Source organism: Podarcis gaigeae (assembly GCF_964106915.1).
Source record: "Podarcis gaigeae genome assembly, chromosome: 2".
Taxonomy (NCBI): Eukaryota; Metazoa; Chordata; class Lepidosauria; order Squamata; family Lacertidae; genus Podarcis; species Podarcis gaigeae.
Window position 1 is genome coordinate 109453260 of NC_139679.1, and position 9686 is coordinate 109462945.

The 9686-nt window shown below is 47.0% G+C and overlaps 1 long non-coding RNA gene across 1 annotated transcript; it reads right to left on the reverse strand.

Annotated features, from left to right (window-relative positions):
- Window positions 1-1161: 1161 nt before the first annotated feature.
- LOC310838156 lies at window positions 1162-5314 on the reverse strand. The gene is made up of 3 exons (XR_014560738.1): window positions 5193-5314; window positions 2565-2687; window positions 1162-1300 (listed from the first exon to the last, which is right to left on the reverse strand). It is a non-coding gene; the product is annotated as an uncharacterized lncRNA (long non-coding RNA).
- Between the last annotated feature and the right edge of the window lie 4372 nt (window positions 5315-9686).

The window sequence follows — 9686 nt, forward strand, 5'->3', positions numbered from 1 at the left end:
AAGCATTTCAGAGATAAAGCATTTCAGAGACTTCCTTTGGGACCACCATGTAGTTTATTTGGATTTTATTTATTTGGTGCATACACGCAGGGCTATGAGATTTTCTGGAAGATAATTCATTTGTCTGGTCTCGGTGAAATGTTGTTATGGGAGTGGACAAATCAACCAAGTTTGGGTTTCTTTCCCTTTGTCATTTTCCCAATCTTAAATTCAGTTGTCCCCATTCCCACAATAGTTTGCTTTTGTTTTGTTTCTTGAGTGAACAAAACTTCATACGCATTTTTGTCTCCATATGCAGTTTTGTCTTCATACGAATTTTTGTCTTCACGTGCATTTTGTTTACAAGCAATTTCCCCTAATAAAATGCATTTTTGGTGTTAGTTCCATGAAAATAAGGGTGCTTTTTAAAACACTTTCCCCTAATTTACCGTATTTTTCGCTCTATAAGACGCACCAGACCACAAGACGTACCTAGTTTTTGGAGGAGGAAAACAAGGGGTGAATTCTGAATCTCAGAAGCCAGAACAGCAAGAGGGATCGCTGCACAGTGAAAGCAGCAATCCCTCTTGCTGTTCTGGCTTCAGTGATAGCTGCGCAGCCTCCATTCACTCCATAAGATGCACACACCCCTTACTTTTTAGGAGGGAAAAAGTGAGCAAAAAATATGGTACATTCTTTTGGTACGCTTTTTTTTGGGGGGGGAGGGGAACAGCATTGATAAATTTTGTCGAAGTGTGCGTTTTGAAGGATAGCTAGGTTGGGGCAGTGGTGTAGCGTGGGTTGTCAGCACCCGGGGCAAGGCAAGTAATTTGCGCCCCCTAACCCGTGGATTTTAGTAGGGGCAGAGAGCTGCGAGTGTGAGCGCCCCCCCCAGATGTTGCGCCCGGTGCGGCCGCCCCCCCCCTGCAACCCCCACGCTATGCCACTGGATTGGGGGTTTTCCATGAGTGAGAGGTGAGTTTGCATTAAAATACGGTTTTCTCTCCCATCCCTAATCATACAAGAGGGAAGCTGAAGTGAGGGGGGGGGGAGAGGGGTACGCCAGTGTGTGCACACACATGATGGAGCGTCAGGAAAGCAGCACGACCCACAGGTCCTTCTCTGATGGCTTTGGAGACTGATCACAACGAATCCATATCCTCGGGATAATCTGTACCGCTTTCCCAGAAAACCCTGTTGCACATCTCCGGTTCCACGCAGCACTCAAATTTGATGGTATAGTCACCGCTATTCTGTTCTGTGCCACAGACGTCGATACCAGGCCTGGTGCAACCCTGGACACGCAACAGCTCTTGTTCTTCTGCAAAAAGGTAATAAAATGCAAGGCTAGTGGTGAGCTACCCTTGCATGTACAGTGGTACCTCAGGTTACATACGAATTCAGGTTACATACGCTTCGGCTTACAGACTCCGCTAACCCAGAAATATTACCTCAGGTTAAGAATTTTGCTTCAGGATGAGAACAGAAATTGTGCTCCGGTGGTGCGGCAGCAGCAGGAGGCCCCATTAGCTAAAGTGGTGCTTCAGGTTAAGAACAGTTTCAGGTTAAGAAGGGACCTCCAGAACGAATTAAGTATGTAACCAGAGGTGCCACTGTATATGGATGGCTTATCCGGACGGTGGTACTAAAATACGGAGTTTAGATTTGAGACTGATGCTTCCGGTCTCCATTCTGGAGATGGAATGGTCTCCTGTGGACTCTCCTTCCTGGGAGGTTTTTAAGCAGAGGTTGACTGCCCACCTGTCATGGATGCTTCAGCCGACTTCTGCATTGAACTCTACAATCCTATGATTGTACTATAGGGGACTGGCGAGTGGGGGGGTACGTGGGGGATGGAGCATGGTTGAGAGTTGTTAGGGCTCAGGGAGGGGGGGGCACATTACTCAGAACACTTTCAAACCTGCTCCAGACCACTATAAGGAAATTCTGCCCTTGGTATGTTCATTTTCCACCTCTCCATTTTGTTTCTCTGGCCCCATATCTGCACAAACTTATTATCCCAAAATACAGTTGTGCTTTTACACTTGCAAGACTGGATGTTTTGCCATCTGAGGTACTGGAGGGTCGATTCCAAAAGATCCCGCCTGAGAAACGTCTTTTCCCCTGTGGAGACGGTAGCACCGAAACAGCGGCACACATCCTCCTGTCTTGCACTCTCTACAAAGAGCTGAGGAACGAGATCATCACCCCACTCATACTAACCATCCCAGGGCGCTCAACCACTGCCACAATGTCCTTTCTTCTATCAGATCAAAATGAGCAGATAGCTGCAAAGGTTGCTAGGTTCATAGCAGGGGCAATCAGAAAAAAGACACTAACTGATGGACTTATATCAATGATTCAGTGCTCTTATATCAAATTTCCTTTTCTGCATATACTGTAATGTTTTACTGTTGCTATGGCCATTGGCTAGTACGAATAAATCTTTATCTTATCTATCTAACCTGCTCCACAGCTGGCTCTACCATTTGGCAAAGCGAGACAGTTGCCTCGTGACGGGGCAACAAAAAAAACAAAATGCCCATTCAGAAGAAAGAATGTGTGGTCACGGGACCACGACTTACCGTGGAAAAAATGGAGCGTTATACAATTCTGTCCTCTGTCTAGGTCGGCCAAACATGCCTTTCCTCCAGTTACGCACCCAGATCCAGGGTAGTTCATGAGACAGCTGTAGCATCTGGTGCGCTCTGTCACAGGAAGCAGTGCAGGTCAGATACATTAGAAACAACCCTGTTGTTTGGGTTTAATGTGGGGACGCGGGTGGCGCTGTGGTCTAAACCACTGAGCCTCTTGGGCTTGCCGATTGGAAGGTCGGCGGTTTGAATCCCCGCGACGGGGTGAGCTCCCGTTGCTCTGTCCCAGCTCCTGCCAACCTAGCAGTTTGAAAGCACACCAGTGCAAGTAGATAAATAGGTACCGCTGTGGCAGGAAGGTAAACAGTGTTTCCGTGAGTGCTCTGGCACTCGTTACAGTGTCCCGTTGCACCAGAAGCGGTTTAGTCCTGTTGGCCACATGACCTGGAAAGCCGTCTGTGGACAAACGCCGGAAAGCGAGATGAGCATCGCAACCCCATAGTTGCCTTTGACTGGACTTAACCGCCCAGGGGTCCTTTACCTTTACCTAACATGGAGCCATTTCACACATTGGGCAAATCTGTCAATGTTGGTTTCTCTCCAGCTCTCATTTTTCCAACCTTAAGTTCTATTTTCCGCATTTCCACATCTGTTGGCAATCCCACCCCCCCCCAAAAAAATACATTATCATTTTGGTGCTAATTTATCCTAATACTGTATGTGTATACATTTTTTGCTAAGCCGCATCCCCATGTATAATGCACTTTTTTACATGTTTATTTTCACTATGGAACGTGCTCCATCTTCTTCTGGGTGAAATACAAGCAGTCCTGACTTAGCGAAGTTTGGCTCTAGGTGGAAAAGCTGAGTCAGAGATCTGGCAGAATCTTTATGGTGCAGTGTCCCCCCCCCAAAAAAAAATACCTCATGGGGAGCAGCATCTGTTGTTGTGCTAATTCTGTGAGCCTCCACCTGTGCTCAACCTGCATAATTGTAAATAAATACAAATTTTACAAAATGCCAATCTCCAATGTAACCTTATTCCGAGGAAACCAAACTCTGAGTAAGGACTAGATCCCCTGGAACCAAGTCACACTTGGAGAAGGGAAGTGTGCATGTAACAATATCCTACAGCTAGATCCGTCAAGAAGCCAGTTCCTGTTGAGGAGATGTGATGGCAAAATCAGAGTTGTCTACGTCTAGTGTGCGTTGAGAAATTTGGTTCGGTTTGCACTTAAGTATTAAGTGAAAAACAACATATAAAATGCATTATAACTGGGAAACTTGATTTGCAAAAATGCCTGTATTGGCCAAAATTGCCTTGCCAACAAAGGTCCGTATAGTTAAAGCTATGGTTTTCCCAGTAGTGATGTATGGAAGTGAGAGCTGGACCATAAAGAAGGCTGATCACCGAAGAATTGATGCTTTTGAATTATGGTGCTGGAGGAGACTCTTGAGAGTCCCATGGACTGCAAGAAGATCAAACCTCTCCATTCTGAAGGAAATCAGCCCTGAGTGCTCACGGGAAGGACAGATCGTGAAGCTGAGGCTCCAATACTTTGGCCACCTCATGAGAAGAGAAGACTCCCTGGAAAAGACCCTGATGTTGGGAAAGATGGAGGGCACAAGGAGAAGGGGACGACAGAGGACGAGATGGTCGGACAGTGTTTTCGAAGCTACCAGCATGAGTTTGACCAAACTGCAGGAGGCAGTGGAAGACAGGAGTGCCTGGCGTGCTCTGGTCCATGGGGGTCACGAAGAGTCGGACACAACTAAACGACTAAACAACAACAAAATTTAAAGAAATGCACACTAAAATGCTGAAGGGATAGCTCAGTTTGTAGAGCATATGATTCCTAATTTCAGGGTTCTGGGTTTGAGGCCCATGTTGGGCAAAAAAATCCTGCATTGCAGAGGGTTGGGCTCGATGACCCACGTGGTGCATTCTGACACGACCATTCTATTCTATGAATTTCCATGAGGAAAATCACAAACTGACGTAGAAATGTTTTTGGATGTGGAAATGTTTAGGCGCCCAGAGTGGCTGGGGAAACCCTGCCAGATGAGTAGGGTATAAATAATAAAATTATTGTTGTTGTTGTTGTTGTTGTTATTAGTAAAGGTAAAGGGGCTCCTGACCGTTAGGTCCAGTCGCAGATGACTCTGGGGTTGCGGTGTTCATCTCGCTTTACCAGCCGAGGGAGTCGGCGTTTGTCCGCTTCCACAGACAGTTTTTCTGGATCATGTGGCCAGCATGACTAAGCCACTTCTGGTGAACCAGAGCAGCTCACGGAAACGCCATTTACCTTCCCACTGGAGCGGTACCTATTTATCTACTTGCACTTTGATGTGCTTTCGAACTGCTAGGTTGGCAGGAGAAGAGACCGAGCAACCAAGCTCACCCCGTCGTGGAGATTTGAACCACCAACCTTCTGATCAGCAAGCCCTAGGCTCTGTGGTTTAAGCCACAGCGCCACCCGTGTCCCTTTTATTATTATTGTAGTTCCAAACAAAAAGGGACTGTGAAGAGCTCTCACAGGACCTCTCCAAACTGAGCGAATGGGCACTAAAATGGCAAATGCAATTCAATGTAAACGGTTACACCAGAATTAGACTTACCTGCCAGGCTGAGATCTAGGCAAAGCAGCACACAGGTGGCAAAAATAAGGGTCTGGATCATGCTGGAATCTCTTGCTTCTTCTCAGTTGATGGAAATTTTCATAAAGGCGGAAAAAGAGATGCCTGATGAAGTCTCCCTGCTAGAAGGTGGGTTTTTAGAAAAACACCCAGTGGGCAGCTGGTGGATTAAGCCAGCAGATAAAAGTATGAGGTCTACTTAGCAGCAAGAGAATCAGACAAAAGCGATAGGATCAAGTAATCCATTTTGTTGTGTGAAGAGGAGGCACCGGGCATTAATAATAACTTTGCTGTAGGTGAATGGAAATGATTTATTGACTATTTACGGATAAATTATAAACAGAATAAAACATTGGCAGGATTATTGTAACAACCTGCGGCTTTATAAGAGTATGTATCTGAAGAAGATGAATAAATGAGTAGATTAAGTTAATTTGGATACGCAGAAGATATTCAAAACTAATTTAAAGAACTGCCGAAAGAGGGGGATGGAAGTCAAGTTTTGAAATGTCAAAATGAATGTAAACTTGAAAAGTTTAAAATAAAGGAGCTCTTTCTGTTTCTGGGGTGGGTGTGTGAAAATACAAAACTTATAGAAATAATGGATAAATCTGAGGAATCCTGCATGCCTAAACAGAATGAAACTTTGAAAAGAAACAAGTTTTTCCTTTTTTCCATGCATCAGAAAAGCAGGTCAAACTATGGCTTGGTATTTCTCAGAATTAAGAAGGGTGAGCAGAATTGTGGTTTTGGCGACTTGAAAGAGTCTCTGATAAGATACAGAATTATATGTGTTATTGGAGATAGATGTCCTCAGAGAGTGAGGACTAGCCTGGTGAGGGAGATCTTGACCCTGCACGAAAGTCCAGGAACTATTGGAAAGATGCTGTGATCTTGGGTTATTAATTAATAGGTGGAGGCGATTAGCAGCCTCACTGAGGTGGGTGTAACGAGACTGGCTTAATCTGAACACACTGTGCACCACTAGATCAAGGAAGCATCTAGTGATTTGCAAGAATGTGGCGTGGTTGTAGTTCTTGAACGTACCTAATGTTCTTTTTAAAAGTTTTTGAATCTGCCCAGCTGGGTTCACATTATACAAACTGGGTTCTGTGAGGAGGGCCTTCTTCCTCAACCCAGGACTTCTCCCAGGCCTACCTTTTCTGTTCCTTTACCTTCACCCAACCCTGACTGAGTCTCCTACCGTCAGCTTCATTACACCAACAAAGAGAAAAGGTAGCAAAATGTGCCACAGGCAGTTTTCTGTCCTTTGCAGCCAGCTTTCTGGTGAGTCTCAACAACAGTGAAAGTGGGAATCCACAGCCCAGGAGACTTTTTCATACTGCTTTGGGGGGCAGGGAGCACAAAACTTTCAGTCTGGCTGTGTACAACCACAGATTGTCTTTAATTAACTTTGACTTGTGGTTTGCACCTGTCTGTCTTGAGTGACAATGGAGTGCGCTCTCCAGGGGTGATGTCAAATGGCTGCATTAGCAGCACCAAAGTAGTAGTAATAATAATAATAATTTTTATTTATATCCCGCCCTCCCCAGCCAAGGCCGGGCTCAGAGCGGCTTACAAGCAATAATAAAAACAAGATGAATGATTACAACTTAAAAACAAAAATAAAATACAACATTAAAATAATGGAACATTAAAATATTAAAATGTAGCCTCATCTCAGGAGGAGAAGGAAAAGAAAGAAAGAGAAAGAGAGAGAGAGAGAGAGAGAGAGAGAGGGGGAGGGAGGGAATCAAATTGGCTCCAAGCCAAAGGCCAGGCGGAACAACTCTGTCTTACAGGCCCTGCGGAAATAAATCAGATCCTGCAGGGCCCTGGTCTCATGAGACAGAGCGTTCCACCAGGCCGGAGCCAGAGTTGAAAAGGCCCTGGCTCTGGTTGAAGCCAATCTAACTTCCTTAGGGCCTGGGACCACTAGGGTGTTGTTATTTATGGACCTTGAGGCTCTCCGTGGGGCATACCAGGAGAGGCGGTCCCGAAAGTACGAGGGTCCTAGGCCGTGAAGGGCTTTAAAGGTCAAAAGCAGCACCTTAAATCTGACCCTGTACTCCACCGGGAGCCAGTGCAGCTTGAAAAACACTGGGTGAATATGCTCCCATGGCAGAGACCCCGTGAGGAGCCTCGCTGCAGCATTCTGTACCCACTGGAGTTCTGGGACAGCTTCAAGGGCAGCCCCGCGTAGAGCGAATTACAGTAGTCAAGCCTGGAGATGACCGTAGCATGGATCACTGTGGCCAGGTCGGGGCGGGAAAGGTAAGGGACCAACTGCTTGATGCAGCGAAGGTGGAAAAATGTCGCCTTGGCTGTTGCTGTAACTTGCGCCTCCATGGAAAGGGAGGCGTCAAGGATTACACCCAAACTCTTAACGGAAGGCAATGGCACTAATTGGGCCCCCGCAAGAGAAGGGAGTTGGTCCCTCATCCCCATGCCATCCCGACCTAGCCATAGGACCTCTGTCTTCGAAGGATTTAGTTTCAATCGGCTCTCACGAAACCATCCAGCCACAGCTTCCAAGCATCTGGTCAGTGTGTTCGGGGCCGAGTCGGTGTGGCCATTCATCAGCAGATAGAGCTGAGTGTCATCAGCATATTGGTGACAGCCCAGCCCAAAGCTCTGGATAATCTGGGCAAGGGGGCGCATAAAGATGTTAAAAAGCATCGGGGAGAGAATTGCACCCTGCGGCACTCCACACACCAAGGAATGGCGCGACGACATTTCCCTCCCTAGTGCCACCCTCTGTCCCCGACCAGAGATAAAAGAGCACAACCAGTTACGGGCTATGCCCTGTATCCCCACGTCTGCGAGGTGGTGGTCCAGAAGATCATGATCGACCATGTCAAAGGCTGCTGACAAATCTAAAAGGATCAGCAGTCCTGACCCGCCTCGATCCAGTTGTCTACGGAGATCATCTGCTAGGGCAACCAGAGCCGTCTCCATCCCAAAACCAGGACGGAAACCGGACTGAAATGGATCTAATGCCGATGTTTCCTCCAGAAACCTACCAAGCTGTTCAGCAACCGCTCTCTCAATTACCTTACCCAGGTATGGAAGATGTGAAACTGGGCGGTAATTGGATAGGTCTAAGGGATCTAATGAAGTTTTCTTTAAGAGTGGACACACCACTGCTTCCTTCAGTTCCCCTGGGAATGTCCCCGTGTCAAGGGACAAATTGATAATTTCAACCAGGGGGGTCCGCGCAACATCTGGACACTCCCTAATCAACCAAGACGGGCACGGATCAAGGAGGCAGGTGGTGGGCCTAGCCTACCAACTTGGATGAATCTATCCACATCAGTAGGGAATATCCGATTGAAATGGTCCAACACTGGACCTGAAGTCAGTTGAGGGGCCTCCAGTTCAGTCACTGTATCTAAATTGGCAGGGAGGTCACGGCGGAGCAACAGGACTTTCTCCGCAAAAAAGCTCGCGAATGCCTCGAGCTGTGGGTCGAATTTGTGCTTAAATTTGGTTGTCCTCCTAAGGACGTTATTGACCTAATTATTCTAAAAAGTTGTGCTGGGTGAGAGCTAGCGGATGCAATGGAAGCTGCAAAGTAAGATTTCTTAGCAGCTTTCATAGCCATCTCATAGGCTTTCATAAGCGTCCTATAAGATGTTCTTGAGGCTCCATCACGAGTCCGTCGCCATACTTGCTCTAGCCGTCTGAGATCCCGCTTCATTTTCCGGAGCTCCTCAGTAAACCAAGGGGCCCGGTTTCGATGGGGTCGCAGAGGGCGCTTAGGCGCGATCTCATCAATGGCTGCCAAGAGCCGGTTATTCCAGTCCTCAACAAGGTAATCTAATGAGTTGCCAGGAGGAGCAGGGTTCCGCAAGGCTTGTCGGAATCTATCAGGATCCATCAGTTTTCGCGGACGAGCCCAAATAGGTTCGCCACCTGAGTTGGGGAGGAGCGGGAAGTCAATCTTGGCTTTCAGAGCATAGTGATCAGACCATGGCACTTCCACAGTGGGGAGCATGATCACATCTATGCCAGCCCCAAAGATCAGATCCAGCGTGTGGCCTGCTTGATGAGTGGGGCCCAAAACAAACTGGGAGAGCCCTAGTAGTAGTAGTAGTAGTAGTAGTAGTGATTTATTATTTATACCTCACCCATCTGGCTGGGTTTCCCCAGCCACTCTGGGCGGCTCCCAACAGAATATTAAAAATAGAATCAAACATTAAAAACTTCCCTATACAGAGCTGCCTTCAGATGTCTTCTAAAAGTCAGATAGTTCTTTATGATGCTGGAGGAGACTCTTGAGAGTCCCATGGACTGCAAGAAGATCAGACCTCTCCATTCTGAAGGAAATCAGCCCTGAGTGCTCACTGGAAGGACAGATTGTGAAGCTGAGGCTCCAATACTTTGGCCACTTCATGAGAAGAGAAGACTCCCTGGAAAAGACCCTGATGCTGGGAAAGATGGAGGGCACAAGGAGAAGGGGATGACAGAGGACGA